General features: G+C 37.3%; 1 protein-coding gene across 1 annotated transcript in view; it reads right to left on the minus strand.

Annotated features, from left to right (window-relative positions):
- GPC6 (glypican 6) overlaps positions 1-18,882 on the minus strand; it is a 773,736-nt gene that overhangs the window by 187,150 nt on the left and 567,704 nt on the right. The window lies entirely within an intron of this gene.

Below are 18,882 nucleotides of genomic sequence, written 5' to 3' on the forward strand. Positions count from 1 at the left end.
AATACATGCACTTTAGGCAAAATGTTTACAGTTTGCTTATCCACATAAAAACCATTTCACAGATCCCAAAGTATTTATTTTCAATATTGAACTTCTTTTTATGGTTGATCCACTCTCTTTCAAAGCTGTTCAGTTTATACAACCAGTAAATTACTTTTCCATAATTGCTGTAATTACAGTCCTCCTCATATGCTCACGCTTATCTCAGAATTGTGCTAGTGTTGAACATTCTGGTAACACAAAACCTCATGTTTATTTAGAAGACAACATAGAACACTGTTAACTAAAATATCTATTTGGGAAGCTCTTTATAGTTAACGTAATGGGATATTATGGTGATTTAAAATGCTGTAGCAACGTACAGAAGGTTTTTAAACACAACATATAGCTTGATGAAACCTTAAAGTGTTAAAAATGTTCCTTTTCCAGATTAGGATGAAACCACGGCCTTTGAAGAATCACTATATAATCCCAATATAGTCTAGGTCATTCCTACAGGGCAGGGGAAATCCCCATTCCCGCCTTCACCATCTCTGAAGAGACAGCTGCTCTAAACACTGGTGACGTTGGAGTGCAATTATATTTTACTTTCTCTGCTTAAGATTCATCAGATAATATTTCCTCTTCTCACTGTGTTCTAGTTCTCACTAATATCTATAACAAAAGCAACCCAGTTATTCAAAGCACAGCTGTGATGTTTCGTTACTGGAAATGCTCATAATCCAGTAGACACAGAGGATCTCTTCTTCCTAAAATCTAGCTTTTTTTTGTGAATTTGATCACAGTTTCAGGTCCTTTAGCAATATCTTCCCTCATTTTTATTCTCATTGTTGATTACCCAAGCCTCTTATTGCTACCTGTTGTTCTGAATTCCTGACTAAAACACTTCAGAAACACATGGGAAGAGGAGTTCCTCAACATAGTTCTAAGATGTGGCTGAAACTGCCTTTCTCACTTTGGGAAGTGTTTTATTCACAACTACTCCTCATTTCTTCATGGATACAACGAAACATAAATATGTTAAAAATGGCATTAATTTCAGAATCCAGATCAAAGCTGACCTCCTGTAATACTCTGACAGATTTCCTGCAATTGACCACCCAGACTTTGTGCTTCATATTTCCCCATTCCTTCTGTCTACTACTATCTTCTTCTCTGTCTTTTTTCATTTTGCTACCATATTGGTGCAGGAGCCTTTTTAAATAGAGCTTCTGCCATCTCTAACAGCTTTTCTTCTTCTCATCACATCAGAAATCTCCCTTGTCACCATTTTAATTGCTCTTTTCCTCATCTATTTCTTCATTATTTCCGGTTTGTAAACATGGTTAAGTCTACAAAACATTTTGGCCTACTGCGTATAGGAGGATGACGTGTGCAGCATGGTTGCATCCACCAGTATGGTACTGTGAGATGTCTTTTAGAAGAATAGTTGAAAATTAAAATAAAGCAAAGTCACAATTTCTTTACACCAGAGCAAGAAACAGGACAAGTTTTGCACAAGCGCAAAAGAAAAACTGAAAATTATACATCACTAATGACCTCCTTCGTATAAGGTAGTCTGAGAACTGGGAGTTAACTTACTAACATTAAAACTAGAATAATCAGCCGATCTGTTTGGTAAGCACATAAAGAAATTGACAGCTTCTTTTCTTTAAGGAGATGCATGTTTTTGCAGCATCATGTGACATGCAACTCTAATGAAGAATTCAAAGTAGACTGCTAAGGTGGAGTTGCATGGTGCCGAGCTGGTGCCGGTCTAGTAGTTCCCTGCCACCAAAAGGAGAGGAGACATCCCATTCTATCATTTCACATCTCATCCTTGCTCCCGGTAACGAGCATCTGCAGCTTATTTTGCAGTGGTTCTGGCATACATTGGCCTATGAGCCAATCTGACAATACGCCAAGACAACTCAGTAGTCAACCAGAAAACTAACCCAGTTAAAAAAGGAAAAACACTGGGGGCAGGGGGATTATTTCACGGTTGGCTCATGATCCTATTCACAACTCTTCTGAGCAACATCAAAGGGAATGCAAAGGAATTAGTGCAAATGTGCAGCCATAAGAAGGCACAGTGACAGAGAAAGGATAAGACCTCCTTTCTCAGCAGCAGTGAGTTCAGCCATCTCCTGTAAAGTGTTTCTGCTTGTGATGGCAGGGTTAGTTTTCTACCAGGTAGGTAAGCTGATTAATCTTTGGAAAAAAAAAGTCAGGAGAAGGGAAGTAGATGGCGCACATGGCTGGGAATGAGTCCACTTCTTTTGGTAGCATCCAGCTCTTAGACCTGCTTAGCCTTCTCAAGAAACTTCACCTCAAGGATGTAGTTTGATAGTGCTGCTAAATCCACCTAAAGATCTACTTATTAAGACAGAAGTCCTCATTCCATGCCACGTCCTTTGTCTATCAGATGATATTGTAGCATATGAGTCCATTCAGGTAGCTGAACCAGCAGAAAGTTTATCACAGTTTTGTGGTAGGGTTAGTCTTCTGCTAGTCCATTCTCAATCTCTGCAGGCTCAGAGAGCACCACTGCTGCTGGAAAGGAAGTGGTAGATGCACATGGTGAGGGCAGAAAGGGAACTGACCTGTACAAGGACAGCTACCTATAGCTTAATCTCACTGCAACAGTAAACTAATCTCTTAAAACACAGTTTGACTACTATTTCTACCACATCACTGGCCTAAGGGACTCTCTCTCTCTCTCTTCTTCCTACATGTCTTTTATAGGTCCCTGTGGCTTATTCCCACCCTAATGTCTTTCCTCGCACTGTGTTGGCACTGCTGCTTCTCTGTCTGCATGATCGTAGGATCAGGGAACTGCTGATGGTATAGTGGTACAAACACACAACTAGCTGCTGTGTGAGGGCTGCCACAACCAGATTAAACACAAATGGTGACAAACATGAAATAGTGGCCATACAGAGATTCCCGAATGCAGCTTGCTTGAGTACCACCTTTAGAGGGCTAGAAGTGTTTTCTATCACACCCTCCCACTCCGTGCCAGATCATATGCTTAGCAGAAAACATGGCACTGGCCCCAATTCCCCATCCCATATGGGCTACTAACAGCAGCAGCAGATCCTGGCTTCTTCATACAGAAGGACACACAGAAGGAGGCTTTCAAGCTCTCCTTGTCTCCTCTGAGGAAAGGAGGGAGATCAGTTCTTAGTTTTAGGGTATTGCTCTGAATCTGCTTGCTCACCATTAATGGAAATGTCTGGAAAGTCTGGAAAACTCTATATTGCTGTGTTCAAGACAAAGCTCAATGATCAAAAAGTGCCAAGTAAGCACCAAGTATCTCAAGTTTTCATTGCTCTAAACTTCTGAATGTCAAAAAGGGACCGCTACGAATCATTGAGTGGGTCTAGACACCTTTATGTTGTCGTGAGCAAAACCGAGGCTTTTAAAATGAGAATCTAGATTTTACTGGTTATAAACTAGGAAAATTAACCTAAAGTAATTAGAACGTAGAGCATCTTAGAGCTTTGTTTCATTGTTTCTAGAGGTCTCCTATCTCAGCACACATCCTCACCCCCTCCACGGTGCCAGAACTCACTAGGTCACAGGCAGAGCCAAATCAGAGAGCAAACTCAGCTGAATACACTCATTAAAAGAAAAAAAAAAAAGAAGGTGAATTTGTTTTCACCCAGATCAGCTCTCTGACCGTGCTGACTGTCGAGTGCTGGACTAGGACAGAGGCAAGTGCAAGGACATGTCTGGCATCACTCCTTTCTGAAGCAGCATGGGCTCAGATCAACTTAAGCCAATAATAAAGGCATACCTTCAGAAAACATTCAAAATTCTGTATAAAAAACCCCCATGTAATACATACATCTACTCCAATTTCTGGGTGCAAACTGCTCAGATACTGTTTGTCTCCTATGCTCCTATGGATCATTACTACACAGATTACATGTGAGATTTTGCAGAGAGAGAAATAATTTCAGTTGTCTTGGGCTACAGCTTCCCAGAGGCACAGTTCTCCACCTTTATGTGAAATTTCAAATAGTTATGCTACCTTACCCAAATATGCATTGAAATCTAAAAATTATGGCCTTAAAAGCTGGGAATTGAATAAGACTTTTCAAATTGAAAGTCAGTAACTAAGAAACGGCATGTGAATCATTCTGGGAATTCTGAGATACCCTAATAGCAGTTTCTGAGTACATAAGCCTTAAACTGTGATAATTAATCTCTTTTCAGGTTTATACCTACATGAATTGTACATATTGGAAATAAGACAGATTAAGGATGCTATTTACTATCTTCTTGCTCGTTTATTTCTTCCCTTAAAAAGGGAAAGGAAAAAAAAAAGACAATTATCCCATTCCTTCACTCTCTAGACATAGCTACACATAGCATGAGGGAAGATGGCACCCTATTTGGAAACACTCAACATAGCTTCTCAGGAGTCAGTACAGGTACCTATAGCTGTGTCTGGGACAGCCTCAAGCTCAATACAGGTCACAGGAATCACTTGGGAGCCCAGGGAAATATATAGACAGCAAGTCTAGGCTCCAGTCTGTGCTGCTATTTTTATATTGTAACTAGTACATAAACCAGATATTAGTACCTAAGCAAATAAAGCTCTGGTTGCACCTTAACTGCAGCGTAAAGATGTTGCAAAGCGTCTTATCAATATCCGTGTTTTACTGCTCATTTAGCAATAGTGCTTTTTCAGTGTGACCTGAATTTCCAATATATACAAACTCCCCGTACTCTAGCATACTGTTTTGGGAATAGACATGCACTGTAAAAAAATGTGCTGCTTCGCTAGGCAGATAATCCTCCATTTAATGATGAGATTTAAACTTAATTGTTGAAAGAGTGGGAAGGCCTCTGTAGGTCATTACAATGCTCCTATGTGCCCCAAACAATAGCAATTCACCCCACAATTTACTGCAATAATTAGAAAATAATCTGTCTTAATTTAGCAGAAATACTGATAGGATATGTGCCAGAAATTTCAGCAATGCCAATGAATGAAAGTGGAATCAAGTAAGACTTAAGTTTGCACGATCTATTTACATTCAGACTTGTTTAATGTAGGTGCTCCATCTGGGTCAGCGATCATTCACATTAACTCCATGAATGCTGTGAAAATTTTGTAGTTTATACGTTAGGAAAGCAGCAAGATACCTGCTATTCTGCTGGCCTATGGTCAAGTACAGAAAATACTCAAAGGCCTGTGTTTTATCTCTCTGTGTTAATTTAATCCACTGAAAGGTGACACATTCATTTGCAGAGTGTTGAATCACTATTTCTTTCAAATGGTTGTACTGTAAAAAATTGTTTTGATTGCGATGGCGCCCATTCGTATTCCTGGCACTTCTCTTAAGTCTATGAAGGCATTTCCTCCATCCTCCTCTCCTCCTCTGCCCTCCCCCTCCCCCCCCCCCCCAAAAAAAAACCCAACTGCAGCTGCCATTCTTCAAACAGCAATGTAACACCTCTGATTAAATACAACTTTTTAATATAAGAATATTTTAATGTTCTTAAATTTTCCTTATTATAAAGACTCCTAACATACTCTTTGGAACGCCCTCACTTCCCATACTCTTCAGTGCTTTCAGTCAATAAATAAAATTCGTCTATGTATATAACACTGAATAGAGCAACTGTACCCCTTTCTCTTACCTTTCACTTATATTATCTAACTTCTCAAGTTCTGTCTCTAAAGAGGTCAGCTACAATAATTTAGATTTGGTATTCTTTTTTGCCAGAAAAACATCCACTAATCAAATACAAGCCAAACAAAAGGGATTTGCTAGCTTATCTGCATCTGTTTAAATGAATGGAATCTGATAGATAACTGAAACTCTTTACAAAGAATAGCTATGGAATTCAGACTGAAATGAAGAAAATTCAATAGGTGCCTGATTTGAAAATAATGAGATTTCATAACCAACTCATCTGCCTTGAATCCTAATTCTTCTACGTGGAGTTTTATGCCAATATAATAGCCATTTATTCTATTAATTTCAATAGATTTTCAGTAGAAAGGAATGAAAAGCATAGAGTGCACATACAGTAACTACTAATTCAATACCAATTTTACTTGTTATTTTAAAGAGTATATTTCTAGCAGTATTCAAAGGTAATCTGGACTAGGAGCAAACAAAAAGCTAATTCTTTTTTCATGTTCACATTAGAGATCTTCAACATTTGAAATAATACTTCTACTCCTGAAGGCCTTGCAGCATACCCTCAGCTCTGCTCTGAATTGGAGTGAAAGAATTTTTGGAAAATCTATCCTCCTCCCTTCAAACAAATCTCCTGAAACCCAGCAAATCAGAGACCTGTGTGTCTTTTACATCTCTTACAACAGCTTAGCGCATAGGTGCGGAAAATATGAAGAGGCATCTTTTTCAAAAAAAAACCATTATGGTTATAGCTGAAAATAAACTGAGCTGGAGTGCCAAAACATTAGATGAAATAAATGAAGACTGATTTAAGGAAGAACTACTTACTTTATATCACATTCCCTGAATAAAGATATCTCAGACAACACAGTTTTATATATAAGCATTCAGAGTTTGAAAACAAAGGACTTCTGATGATACACGGATTTTGTGACCAAGTTTAGAATGAAAAAAAGAAAGATGTTATCCTTCTACGGAAATGCTTATTTTCTTCCGTAACAAACGTGGTGTTCTTCACTTTAATCACTTGTTTCAAAAAGCTGCAGAGGTGAAAACTACAATAAAATAGAATGCTTTTAGAAAAATAAGAGAAGAATTGTAGCAAGTGGAAATGCATTTCCTATGACATTGATTAAGCTACGGTACAAGACTCCTGTGTGCAACATGCTTTGCATGTTTATATAGAATACTGAAAATCATAGATGTGAGTACAATTAAAAAAAGAAAAAAAACAGCAATGAAATGATGTATACTGGCATTAGTGGAAAGGGTTGCATTCTTGACATTCATATTGTACTGCAGCCACAAGACTTTATGCAATTTGGGCCTATAACAGTTCCAAATGAGATGAGCCTGAGATGAGAACGTCAAAATTATAATTCGTTGTCATGTACTTCAGAAAAAGCTATTTATAACTTATTGTTCTGCTCTTAGATTACTTATTTGTCAAAAAGCGCAAGTTATATTTACCTGACGGTTTCTTTTCTTGTAAAGAGGAGCTGACTAGAGGTCTAGTAGTCAGTTCACCTCGAACAGCAGCAACAAGACAGGTGGAAACAGAAGCATCTGGATGCAAATTATATCCAGGCTTATGACTTGGTTTAATATTGCTAGATTTCAAATAAAGGTGAATCAGACTTGAAACCGTACACATGACTACATTTTCGCTATCTATGGAACTTTATGCAGTCCCACACAAAGATTCCAAAGAATAGATTTAAAATGGTGATTGACAGACTATACACAAATACATGGATAAAGGCTAATTAGCAAGAACTAGTGTACCTCTGCTTCTGACTTCATCGTCCATATAATTAGATCAAACTATCAAAACCCTTTTTGTAAGCAGGAGTGAAAAACTCCCCAAATTTTACAATCAAGACACTTTTTTCTTCCTGAATTGAATGCGGGTGGGGACCTCGAAGGTGCTTTCACAACAAGAAAAGTAAATGTTTACTTTCTTTATCTGCCAGTAAACTGATGACTTGACCAAATGAATTCATTTGGGAATTTTATTTTTTAGAGATACATTAAATATCAATGGAAGCAGTTCTTCATGTATATTTCATTGACATGTTTCCATTACTAAACGATTTGCATCAGTTAAAGTTCTGCTGCGCTTTCTCTCCCAATTTCAACACAAGTAATTTATCAAGCTGCTGTTAAACGTGTACAAAAAAGGTTCGATTACAAATGAAATGCTAAAGAGGCTTCTTAAAAGGGTGATAGCAGATATTATTACCATAGTTGTGTATCCTTGTAATTTTTTAAATATTAATTTGCATGCACACTCCAAAACACATCAACCAGGCAACTAGGTTTACTTTTTTTTTTTTTTTCTGGCAGCTGCATTTGAACAAACTAAATACAATATGCACTTATGTCAGTAAAAGGTTGAAAGATGCCGTGAGAATGCATTAATCGTATATGGAGAAGACAATCAAACTAAATATTACGAAGTGACTCAAAACTGATACTTTAGAAGTGATTTATCCCAGTGTAGCCAACTTGCTAAAAGGAGGATGTCAGTTATTAATATCTGGAATAGAGGATTTCCATATTTTGCTAATATGTTTTTAGCCATCAGCATAGCTCGGAGCAGCTATCTCTCATGCCTCCCACAGAGAGGTTTTCATGACAGAAACTCTCTTAGGATAAAGTAGCAAGGGAATAAAGTCAGTTCATTTTCTAATTGGCATAAAAAGTTCACCAAAGAGTATGTGTGCTACAAAAAGGAAAACCTGATTTAAGGTACGTTTCCAGCACTGCAGATATCAGAAAAGTTTCAAATAGCAAAATATTCATGGATTCATTTTTAGTTTGTCATAAAAAATGTATAAATCTATTCTTTTCAGTGTGTGAATGAAACATAAATCACAAACTGTATGTATATGTGCCAGAACTGTCACTCTTACCTTCCTGTAGTACAGACAGGCTATATTCTGTTTATCAGCTTCCTTTAACCAACGTATTAAAATAAGGATGCTGAAATATAATTAGATGCCAGTGGCTATGATCCTACATGTTTTATTAGAAGTGTGAAATCTACTGAAAGATTTTCTGTCATTTCATCTATGAAATTCAAATTAAATACTTGTGAGTGCTCTGTGTTTTATCGGCTCCTGCTCAGGATAACTTCTTGCCTTTTTTGGCCGTGTCCATTTACTACGGCACATCAATTGCCTTAGAGATGGTTTTCATCTCATCCTACAGCTGAGCTAAGTGCAAGATGCTGTTGTAACCTTCACACTGAAAGTGAAGACTGACCTTCACCTCGTTTCACAACATTACAATGAGCTGCACAGACTAGTGGAAAAAACTCATTTTCATTTGAGATCAGTAAGAAATATCCAGTGGAATCAAAATTTCATTCTGTATTTTTCAAGCCGCTAGCTTTCCCTACAGTTATCTATATTTTAAGAGTTAACAAGAGAAGACAGATAGAAAGGTTCTTTACTGTTACCGCAAATTGAAGTGTGATATTATGAAGGTGAGTTACTACTGACATGGAAAGTTTAGTATATGCTTTTGGTGGGTAAATGAAAAATGCATGTCATGGGAGTTTAAACTCCCATAGGTTAACTTGTAATATAAATGACATTAAGGGGTATTGAATGCTATATTACAGGGCAGGTGACACTGAGTAGCAGAGAAATAAGAGACCTAGGAGCTGAGTTTTTCATATTGGTGACTTAACTATGTCTTTTGCTTACCTACCTTAGCTGCCTATGTGGTTTGGTAATTTTTTAGTTAAGTACCAAGAGTGATGAAGATAATTACTATGAAAAGAGAATACCCCTTTTCTCCAGTATATTATTTAAGCTCTTAGGTACATCGCCAAAACGTATTTAGATTTCAGTGTTGCAAAAGTTGTCAATGAATCTTGGCCACATCAGTTCTCTCACACCACTCTTAGCCAGTCTAGTTCTTTTGACTAGAGAGAAGATAAGACTTTTTGTCAGTAAGACAAAAAGACAGAAAAAAAATACTTTTTTTTCCAGTAGGAAAAAAAAAATTCTTTGCAAGAAATGGAGGGCAGATAGATACATATTGCAAGAATGGAACCAGTACAATCTTTTCTAGAAAGAAGTGAGTATTTCCTGAATCTCTTTGACAGTTGAAAGTTTTTGCTCCACTGTCTGGCACTGATATGGGATACAACATAAGGAACTTCATTATAGACTCTTTGCCAAAGGATGACAAATTTATGGCTCAGTCAACATACTTCACAATTTTCTATTATCTTATTCTTACAAAATTCTTTCTGAATCCAGCATGAGGACTAAGTGTAAGCTTTGCTCTGCTACTTCTATGTATATGGAGAAAAAAAAAAAGATTTTATTTATATTAAAGAACATATGTACCTAGTGTAATGTCTATACAAAATGTAATATTTGAATTAGTTTTGCCAAACTGTTAATAAGGTTTGGAGCTTTTGGCAGCATGGGGTCATTTATGTGTAGCTCAAAAAGGACCTGCATGAGCAGTTAAAAACTGAAGCAAGTGTAGTGATTTAGACTGAGTTTATCTTTGTGTTTGTATTCCTTTACTGAATTTTGGGTTGAGTCTTCATTCTTTGAGAAACGTCAAACCGAAACTTATAGTGAAATTCAAGGAATACAAAAGCATAAGGAAGTGATTCTAAAGAATCCTCAACTGTATCAGTGAAAACTGTCAGATTACTTATAACCCCCTATATTATGCATGTACAGCATTTGAATTTCTTTGTAAAGAAACATTAAGGTTGGTTGCCAGCACTACTTTGTTTCCATATTCAAAAGAGAAATATGCCCAGTTTCCTGTTAAGGACATGGGACAAGATTTTTAAAAACTCTCTGATATATTATCATAAACAGACTAACCACTATCAGGTAAAGGCAATGGCTTAAAATTCTGATACAAGCAATTTTGCTTCTACTTCAAAGAGATCATGAATTTGTACCTATCACCTTTTATTGATATGGTATAAAAACCTCACTAAATTATTTTCAAGTATACCTGACTTTTTTTGATAGTAGTAAGGTAGACAGGTTTCCTACCATGGAAAAAATTTGTTCAGTTACATGCATCTGTCTATTACATTTACCGGAGAACACAATTTAACATTTGTTTGTGATACTGAGCTTAGAGACTCTGGAATAGTTGATGAATCAATGTGTCCAAACAAATCAATCATCTGAAATATTATCATATAGTTTCAATTCTATTTTCATTGTCTGAAAGCTGATTCATATTTATTCAGCTTTCTAAAATAGACTGAAAATAATTTCTACCCATTCATGCAGATTCCAAGATAAAACGTTTTAGAAGCATAAAACAGTGGCACAGTTTAAAAAAAGACTTTTCCCAGCTATGCAGTATCAAACTCAACTGAACCCCCGCAGAAATAAAATGCGGAGAAATAGATACAGAGACAAACATTGCAATATTTAGTATTCCTGTGAGCAAAAGTCAAACTATTGCATCAATATGTTTATCCTTAAAAATAGGAGTATTTTCAAAACATAAAATTCAGATCATATGAAGTGTATCAATACAGAGCTAGCCAAATAGTGATGTAAATGAAGATATGCTTATAGAGAAAATACAAATTTCGGGCTTCCCAGTGTAATACAGCATTGTCTCAACAAGTGCAACCAAAGTGGCAAGTTCAAACTAGTTCTATGAATATTTACCCTCTCCTGCTTGTAATATTTGAAATAAATCTCTTTATGCTGTTCAAAATGAAGCACATTTTACCCCAGTGGATAACTAAACTTTTCTTAATTTGAACTATTTTTATTTATTTCTGTTAAAGGAAAAAAAAATGACCCTATGCGCCAGCCTTACAGGAAGAGCAGCAATATAGAAAAAATGCATTCTTTTCCCTGAAAGGATACTTGAAACCATAGCTCTCTCTAAATTCTTGTCAAACAGCAATAAAAACTAGTTACACAAAACACAGGCTATGAGAAGGGAAGGAGCAAGGTTTACAAATTGGCTCTTTAACCAGATATGTTTATAGATGAGATGGGTATCAGCTGCAGTTTGGATATGGATGGCATTTTAGTCTGGCTAACTCCAGCTAGAAACAGCAGACGATTTCTCAAGTCTGCATTTTATCTCAACCCTAAATTATACTTGCATATGCTATCTTCAAATGTTTTATAGTCAGGACTATGAGTCTTCATTTTGCCCTGCAAGTCATTCATTCAGAGGAATAGAAAAAAATGATAATATATTAGGAATATTATTTTATGATATTGCTTTATAGGAATCTGCTGTTGAATTTATTTTCAGCTTAAGACATTCTGTATTTGGCAAATCTTTATAAAAGGTTTTTTTCCCCCTCCTCAACTCCCAATATTTTACCACTGCAGAAAGGAGTGGGCAGCCACATGTTCATCAGTTGGCTTTGTAATCCTTGAAAAAGCAACTGCATTGAAGCAGTTCTTTCAGGTGACTCAGCCATATGTAAACGATGAACGAAGCAGCTCTGCCAAGTGCTGGCATCCAGGTGTGTGCTTCAGTCACATCATTTCATGTGTCAGAGAGACCAGATGCCCCAAACCCTGGAAATCAGAAGGGAAACCAGACCAGGTAAGACCCACAGTATTTTCCAGCTGGTCCCTGACCTATGAGATGGGAAATCAATGACGTGCCTGAGGGATGCCCTAACAGGTAAACAGAGATGTAGCCTCACATGAGCATTATTAAGAGATCAATTCCTTCACTGAAGGGGAAACTCTTTTGAGGTGTTAATATATACAGTAGCCCAGAACAAAACGACCATTACTGTTTATTGCACTCCTAGAAGCATGAATTCCCTCGAGGGCACAGTCATGGACATGGAAAAGTACAGCATAATAATGCTTGAATCACGCAGTATTTGAGTAATAAATAATGAACGTATTCTCTTGTTTCTAAAGATGGCTCATGTAACACAACTGTGTTCACTCATAGCATTTTGAAGGGCAGTATCAACACAGCTTCCACAGCACTTCTCCTGAATATAAACATGGGAAAATTGACTATTCTATGCAACCTCCAAACTGAGCTAATGCGCACTAACCAGTCATTTGACTTTGGTGGAAAACGATATGAAGGAATTGGAGATGCGGAAAGCAAATGGAACTAAAAAGTCATCATTTGTGTTTGACGTTTTCATCATAAAAATCTTTCAAACTATATGTATACATTTATATATTTACAGTTCTGATCTGCACTGTTATTTTCAAATGATAGTATTGCTACGCACTAGTGCTACAGCACCTAAATGCTGCTGTCCAGTTAGGGCTCTGTTGTGCTACGTGCAGGGAAAACACCAGGTATGTTCCACGTCGAGCTCTGGGATTCTTTTCCCCGCCAACGCAGAAATCACACAATCCAGGACTAATGTGTAGGAATGGTACAGACAGAATTCTGGAACAGCCAAACTTGATCTCGTATTTGCAACTGTCACAGTACATGACAATGACTGGCTCGTTTCACTCACACTAATACTGTTCTGTTGTTAGCAAAGACAGTGTAATTAACTGGCACAATTCATTTCCACAAGCCACACCAAAGTTCAGGAGCCCAAGAAAAGCTTGCTGCTATCATTCAGCTAAGCATCTGCATCTTTATAAACCCACAGCCCCTCTTCAGGATTTGCAAGTTTTTGGAGTCACCCTGAGTGACTCCCATTGACATCCTTCTAGCTAGGCGGCCTCCTAGGAAAGAGCTGCCAACAGTACTGGCAAACGGCAAGATTAGGCTAGACAAACCCCAGCCCTCTGGAGTCAGTTACCCTTGCTTGCCGTCTCAGAGGAGGGAGCCTCCTTCTTCACTGACATATCCTAAAGCAAATATACAGGGCCTTGGACTCCAAGCTGCTTAACAAGAAACTGTATGGCCCTGGGGGAGGCTTGGAGAGTTAGAGGGGGAGAAGTAAGTAAAATTTAAGGAGCTGTCAAGTACTGGTGTTTGCATGCTGTTGGCAGCCCCACAACTTTGGTTAGTTTCCCTCAGGTTGAACTGATCACCATCTGAGGAATTAACTGTGTAAACATGCCCAGATTGTGCATCCTTTATGCTTCTGAGGGGAAAAACACAGTAGGAGAAAACACAGATGTGGTTTTCTCTTCTACACATTGTTATTTTGCTCACTGTATGGTGATGTTCCCTCTATTTCAGGGTTGCTCCTACATACTCTGACTAACCAGTAGCTATCAGGTCTTGGTGTCATATTCAAGGTGTAAGCAGTGATTACATTATTTCTGGAAAGTAAGAGGAAAAATGTGGGAACACAGAAATTGCTACTTGGTAGAGAATTTAGAAATGATAATACTGTAATTTTTAATTAGGCATCATCAAGTTGGGTTCACTGTTCACCTGTGTAACTCCATAATTTCTGTGACTATCCTGCTTTCTCATAAACGTTTTATGATGTTAAGTCTTGCTTTTTAATCAAAATGTAAATTCCTTAAGGTAGGTTGCCTATACATTGTGGAAACTAGCAGGCCTGAAATATATTAAAATTTATTTCCATAAAGAACATTAGATTTATGTCAGTAACTTCAAGTCTAACCATTCTTAACTTCTGAGCAACTGAATTTGCAATAGTAATGCGTAACAGACTATTCTACCCATTCTCCTTGGCTTTTGGGAAATATAAGATGAAGTTGGAAAAATAATTCTAAAATATAGATTCCATTGTTTCATTTATAATAAGAATCGGGCTCCAAAACCCTTAGAGCCATCCACCAAATTCTGCCACTTTGACTAAGAAAACAGTGACCTGTGCATAACAATAGCATTCATATTCTATACAGACTAGAGACTTAGAAAATATTAGTTCTCTAAACTCTGGAGGCACTAAGTTTTCTCTAAGAAATGAGTAGAAAAGATGATTAACATTAGCTTAACATTTTCTTTTTTCTCATTATGATGGGTGGCAAACATGGTTTCACTAAAGAAAAGAAAGACTTTTTTCTACGGGTAGCTACAAGAGATGGAAAACTAGTCTATAGTGTGAAAGGACATGTAGAAGGAACAGATACCGTATGCTGTAAGGAAAGGAGGAGAAAACTACTCAAACGTTTGAACAGGTTTCCTTTACCTATCTTGGTACACTTCTGAGATTTCCTACATTTGTGAACCAGTATGCAGCTGCTTATACAGCTATGGCTCTGCTTATTTACAATAGCAGTACACATAGTAATCCTTTACAGTTTTCTTTATTCTATTACAATTGCAGGCTGATTTTTTTAAAATGAATAAAAAAAAAAATGGAGCCTGAGGAATACAGTTATCCTGGCAATAAATTAAAAAATAAATAAATAATAATAATAAAAACACCACACACACAAACCCAAACAGATTTGGGTGGTCTCTTGAAGCTTAAAAAGGAAAATATTTATCCTTGTGCTTACACATGGAAATTACATAGTCCTGAAGGCTTTTATAAGCTGTAAAGAAAACTGATTGCATATTTTCATCACTCTAAAGCTTTCATTAGGAATAAGTAGTTAAGGTTTTGATGGGGACTTTTACTTAACGTGATTGAGCTGCTGTAACTGAAATTGCATAAGCTCTGTTTCAAGAGGTTTCCTAAGGTAAGTGTCTGAGTCATGCTGATGTGAAGAAAGAAAAGAGATTCTTAAAATACAGTAATGAGAAAGTTTTAGTAGTTCAGAACTGCTGCACTGACAGCAGTGATATAAGACTTAAGACTGGTAGGATAAGGTTTTGCTGAAACATTGCAGATAGGTAAGATTTTCTCCTGTGATGGACGTGTCGCAGGGCACTGGCACCAAGAGGCTGCTGGGGCTCTCTGAGCCTGGATGCCACCTTTGCTGGCCATGAATAAAGTTTGAGCAAATCCTATGATGATCTGCCTTATTACGCTAGAGAGCTTGCCAGATGAATATACTGCTAGCAAAGTCAGACTGAGCAAGAAGGTGGATATGGATACACACTAGCACAACTGCAAACCTTCATAGATTGCAGCAAAGCAATCGTGATTTGCACAGGCACTGTACTAGTGTATGTACATTTGAATCACTAAATACAGCAATAGTGCATTTATCGTTTACTTTAGATGTCTACAAAATAAACCTACGTACAATCATTACTGTGATTACAGCAACTATCTAGGTTTACCATCTCATATTGTTTAAGCAAGTGCTATCATATTTAGCCCACTTTCTTGCTTGACATATTCAGACTTAGTATCCTCTACATTTTTATCTAAAGAGGGAGGAGAAGAAAAAACCTAAACCCACAGCTAATTGTGAAAAAAGTCTTGCAAATATGAAATAAGTTGTGGCCACTGTGTGTTCATGAGCCTGTGGATAAATAAGTAAAAGGACCAGAATGACATGCACGCTCTTGCACGTAAATCATATTTCTGCAGGTGTTAGTTCTGAACCTTAATGAGGACACCAGGAGAAAGTATGGTGCCCTCTGAGGGGGGCACGTTCCTTGGCTGTCTTTCCTGCTTGAGAAAAAGACCAGTTAATGGGAATTAACTGATTAATATTAAGGGAAGCTAGCATCAAGAAAGATGGAAGATACACAAGATAGAAAGAGAGCATGAAATACAGGGTAGCTAGAGAAAGACAAGTAACAGTATTGCTGAAATTGAACATAATTCCCCTTGATAGTTAGGTTTTGAGTCTATGCAACCGGGAGCAGCTTCCTCTCTGTCTCTTCTGTGTTTCCATGACAGAATGAACACTGGGATCCTTGGGTAAACCTTCATCATTGTTAATTGGCGTAGCTCCATGGAGAGAAGCATAATTTGGACTATATCTGTTGGGCTATGGGACACAGGGAAAATTCTCTTTTCCCTGTTCCACAGAATCAGTCAGATTTGCCTATGAGGTAATCTTTTTCTTCAGCAGTACAGTTTTTCTACTCATTCTTTTCATCTTTCATTTTCTAACTTTTCCTGAGACCAGTGCAAAGGAGATGGTGAGTTATAACTAAAGGACAGACATCAGAAGCAAGCTTTGCCAAAATAGGCATTTTCAAAGTGGTGTGGCTGATTTACTCCTAAATACCTCTTAAGCCTATTATATAGATACCTGGAAGAGGAATTTAACTACTACTTTTTTTTTTTTTTTTAAAGTTCATTATGTTTATTATGACATATAATTAGTAAGGGCTATGCCTTCCTTTCCTCGCCAAACCCTTTCTCAGGCAAAATTCTGAATTTCATAGGCGTTCTGCTTGAAGATTATGATGTGATACATTTGGCTTTTATTGTGTAATAACAAAAGCAACAAAATACAAAAAGCCTATAATGAAATGTTACACAGAAAGGACATAGACATTAAGGTGACACAAATAGGAAAAATACAATAAACCACGTGTCATGCTGCTGCAGCTGTTTCACATCTTACCAATTTTCACAGTCTATAAAATCTTGTAAAGCACCAGATGTTTAGGGGAAGCTGTCCCACTCTCCCTAGCTTTTAAAGTGGATATAAGATTTATTAGTACTATATAAATGTGATTTCAGTCCTGATGCTTGTATTTATAAACTAGGTGGAATATGTAATGTATCCTGTTGTCAGGGAGCCCATTTACTTTCCTCTGCACCTCCTCACTTGCAGATTTTGGGTACTGCTGAACAGTTAAAGTAGCTACAGAACAATACCAGAACATACATAGCAAACTACAATATTTTCTTAGTGACAAACACATCTAACAATTTTCTCTCAGTACCAACTTTTGCCAAAAAGATGTCGCAATACACAGATTATAAGCTAAGCAAGACTGTCTCGTTGTGTATGAATATGCACTAATATTTGGGATTCCTGCCTACGCAGAGACTGTTAGTGCACAAAATTATTTTCTTTTCCTCGTGCATGGTTCCTAACATTGGACAGGGATAAAAATTGCTCATGCATAATTTCCAATCTTTCATAGCTCAGTGGTGCTGCAAAGTGTTGCCATTCGTTTTAATTCAGTGAGTAGAAGTTTCGTTGTGTTTAGTACTAAGGGAATTGCATGTGTTATTAGAAAGCCTCTGACAGCTGTCAGAGATAGAGACAACTCTCTGCATTTCAATCTTACATAAAGGAAGGACTAAGGACCCTCATCTTCCGCAAAGCTGTCAGAAGCCTCACAAAATGGGATAAAACAGAATACCTTTTCCAAACATAGGAAAGTCTGTCTCTCCATCTCTGTTCCTTCCCTATCAAGTTGAACAGGGAAAGGTGTATAGGTAGAAGAAAGAAAATACCTCTGGATGTATTTGTACTTTATACTGCCTTGTCATCACTGACCTGAAGGGATAATTGCATAGCAGTCTGCTTTCCTTTAAGGAAGTCCATAGTGTATTTAGTACATGGTGTTTAATACTAAATTAGTACCATCTTTTAACATCACGTGCAACTTTTCATACAGTTTTTATTTTGTGAGAGCAGGAATAATCAAAACATGCAAGAGCAATGAAGACAAGGGCTTTACATCAAAGATGCTAAAAGCCTGCATCTATAAGCACTTCCACACTTCTGAACACATAACTACTCTCTGCCCAGCATTCTCACTGAATTCAAAGCATCAGAAAAGGAAATCTTCTCTTAAGACCTGAAATCTTAACTTCCACCTTTTCATTTGAATAAATGCTTACTTTAATAAAATCTGGGCTTTTTATTTCAACTAAAAAGCATTTCTAAAAGCCTACATTATTTTCTTGTCCAGAATTGCTTACAGTTCTGCTCCTGGTTACTCTTTAGCGTCAAAGGAGAAGTAGTTTACGCAAAGTTTGCAGCAGGTAGGCATTGCATTCCCGTCTGCTCCTACTTAACTTTCTTACAGACCAACTCCTCCCAGCCTACTCTTTTCCTTTCACACCAGTAATCCCATGGGTATCCCCCATACAGCACTGCTTGTCCTAGTGGCTTCTTTAAACAGTGCAAGGAACTGAGAAGGCATGTTCATTACTGTTGATTATTTGTGCTATTTTTATAAAACACTCAATACTGTTTTTCATTTTGCTTACTCTGATTCATTTTTCATTCTATTTTATTCTCCCTACCATCTTCCACTACCTCTGTGCTGAGTAAAGTGAAAATGCATGAGTGATTCAGAGTCAAGCTTTAAAAGTCACATTGGTGGGTGGAATTTGGAAAGTAAGCAGAGTGAGATTGCCAATACATCATCTACCCAAAAGCAGAAACAAGAATTTCCTTCCTTACTTATAATAAAGACAGTTTTATCTCTTGTTTTCCAGCTGCTTCTATTTTCCAAAAATCCAATTTGGGCTTTGTAC

This window comes from Struthio camelus, chromosome 1 (assembly GCF_040807025.1).
Source record: "Struthio camelus isolate bStrCam1 chromosome 1, bStrCam1.hap1, whole genome shotgun sequence".
NCBI lineage: Eukaryota > Metazoa > Chordata > Aves > Struthioniformes > Struthionidae > Struthio > Struthio camelus.